Source organism: Heterodontus francisci, chromosome 7 (genome assembly GCF_036365525.1).
Source record: "Heterodontus francisci isolate sHetFra1 chromosome 7, sHetFra1.hap1, whole genome shotgun sequence".
Taxonomy (NCBI): Eukaryota; Metazoa; Chordata; class Chondrichthyes; order Heterodontiformes; family Heterodontidae; genus Heterodontus; species Heterodontus francisci.
The window spans coordinates 10,777,836-10,780,972 of record NC_090377.1 but is presented as its reverse complement, the minus strand read 5'-3'; positions in this window follow the sequence as shown (position 1 = coordinate 10,780,972).

Below are 3,137 nucleotides of genomic sequence, written 5' to 3'. Positions count from 1 at the left end.
TGTTGAGTTGCCTATCCTGTATTTTTGATAACTTTGTGAATAAATTTCAATGTGAAGCTGGTGCTCTGTAATCATGTATTCTTGCGCCACAGTTTGAACCTTTACCACCCACTCCCCTACCTGCTCCTTACTGGGGTATTGTTCCAAAGAGAACTTTGAAACCTCACTAACGTCTTCAATTCGCTTCTGTAATCCCAGACTGAGTTTTTGCATATTACTCAATGAGCTCATCACCCACTCTGCTTTCTGGTTTACACAGGTTCCCAGTTCACCAATCCCACCAGTTTTAAAATTCTAATTTCGCACCTCTATGACCTCCTAGTTGTACAATCCTCTGATTTCTTCGCTCCTCCAATTCTGACCTCTTGTGCATCTCCCACTTCCATTACAAACATCATTGACAGCCGTGCCTTCAGCTGCCTGGACCCTAAGCTCTGGAATTCCCTCCCTAAACCTCTCTGCCTCTCCTTTTAAGTTGCTGCTTGAAAACTAACTCTTTGACCAGGCTTCCTGTCCCCCTAATGTCTTCTGCTTTGACTCTGTGTCAGTTTTTGTTTGATTACACTTCTGTGAAGTCCTGTGGGATGCTTTACTACGTTAAAGGTGCTATATAAATGCAAGTAGTGATTGAGAGTTTTTGGAGGGGTTGGATAGCTGAGCTAAATCCCACTCTTGCCTGATGTCTTTGTGTCACGAGATATCTATTAAAAGGGAGGAAGTATTAGCAGTTTTAACAGGCTTAAAAGTGGATAAATCCCCAGGCTGTTATATGAGGTAACGGATGAGATTGCAGGGGCTCTGACACAAATTTTCAAATCCTCTCTGCCCACAGGAGAGGTGCCAGAGGACTGGAGGACAGTGAATGTGGTACCATTATTCAAGAAGGGTAGCAGGGATAAACCAAGTTAACTACAGGCCGGTGAGTCTAACATCAGTGGTTGGGAAACTATCGGAAAAAATTCTAAGGGACAGGATTAATCTCCACTTGGAGAGGCAGGGATTAATCAGGGATAGTCAGCATGGCTTTGTCAGGGGGAGATCGTGTGTAACTAATTTGATTGACTTTTTCAAGGAGGTGACTAGATGTGTAGATCAGGGTAAAGCAGTTGATGTAGTCTACATGGACTTCAGTCAGGCTTTTGAGAAGGTCCCACATGGGAGATTGGTTAAGAAGGTAAGAGCCCATGGGTTCCAGGGCAATTTGGCAAATTGGATCCAAAATTGGCTTAGTGGCAGGAGGCAGAGGGTGATGATCGAGGGTTGTTTTTGTGAGTGGAAGCCTGTGACCAGTGGTGTACTGCAAGGATCGGTGCTGGGACCCTTGCTGTTTGTGGTGTACATTAATGATTTAGATGTGAATATAGGAGGTATGATCAGTAAGTTCGCAGATGACACGAAAATTGGTGTCGTAGATAGTGAGGAGGAAAGCCTTCGATTACCGGACGATATAGATGGGCTGGTAAGATGGGTGGAGCAGTGGCAAATGGAATTTAATCCTGAGAAGTGTGAGGTGATGCATTTTGGGAGGACTAACCAGGCAAGGGAATATACAATGGAAGGTGGGACCCTAAGAAGTACAGAGGGTCAGAGGGACCTTTGTGTACTTGTCCATAGATCACTGAAGGCAGCAGCATTGGTAGATAATGTAGTTAGGAAGGCATATGGGATACTTGCCTTTATTACCCGAAGCATAGAATATAAGAGCAGGGAGGTTATGATGGAGCTATATAAAATGCTAATTAGGCCACAGCTGGAGTACTGTGTGCAGTTCTGGTCACCACACTATAGGAAGGATGTGATTGCAGTGGAGAGGGTGCAGAGGAGATTCACCAGGATGTTGCCTGGGCTGGAACATTTCAGCTATGGAGAGAGACTGAAAAGACTCTGGTTGTTTTCCTTAGAGCAGAGAAGGCTGAGGGGCGACATGATTGAGGTATACAAAATTATGAGGGGCATAAATAGGTTAGATAGGAAGAAACTTTTTCCCTTAGCGGAGGGGTCAATAACCAGGGGGCATAGATTTAAGGTAAGGGGCAGGAGGTTTAGAGGGGACTTGAGGAAAAATTATTTCATCCAGAGGATGGTTGGAATCTGGAACGCACTGCCTGAAGAGGTGGTAGAGGCAGGAACCCTCACAACATTCAAGAAGTATTTAGATGAGCACTTGAAATGCCATAGCATACAAGGCTACGGGCCAAGTGCTGGAAAATGGGATTAGAATAGGTAGGTGCTTGTTGGCCGGCACAGACACGATGGGTCGAAGGGCCTGTTTCTGTGCTGTATGACTCTATGGTCAGGAGCAGTAACCCCAGACAGTTTATCCCACTGCCCTCCCCTCCTTAACCCAGGTACTTGCTGACTGTACCATCCACTCTTATTGTCACCAGATTCTATATAAAACTGTCCCTCCATCACTGACACTGATTGTGCCTTACACAGAACCCTCTGCAGGACATCGCCCTGAAGGGGAAGCCCCAGTGGTGGTGTAGACGAGAAACGTGTAGAGACAGTGCAGCACCTCCCAAACCCGTGACCTCTACCACCGAGAAGGACAAGGGCAGCAGGTGCATGGGAACGCCGCCACCTACAAAATTCCCTCCCCTGCGCTCCCCCCTAAACAAGTCTCTCACCCTCCTGACTTGGAACTATATCGTCGTCCCTTCACTGTCGCTGAGTCAAAATTCTGCCACTCCCTTCCGAACAGCACTGGATGTACCTGGACCCGATCCCATAAGGGGCAGTTTGAGAATTTGAATTCAGGTTAAAAACAAATCTGGAAATAAAAAGATGGTCTTCGTAAAAGTGACCATGAAGCTGTCAAATTGTAGTTTTTTAAAAAAAAACAATGTCCATTTAGAGAAGGAAACCTGCTGTCTTTACCCGCTCTGCCCCGATATGTGACTCCAGTACTAAACCAATATGGTGGACTCTGAATTTATCTCTCAAGCCACGCTCTTGCATCAAACCATCATACGGTGGATCAGGAAGGCTCGCCATCTCAGAGTAACTAGCAGATGGCAAAGAATGTCAGCCTTGCCAGGGATGCCTACATAGCCTGAATGATTTTGTTTTTAAAAAAATAATGAAAACTGCCAATCTCTCAACAGCAGCTTGTATTTAACGCAGTAAAACATCCC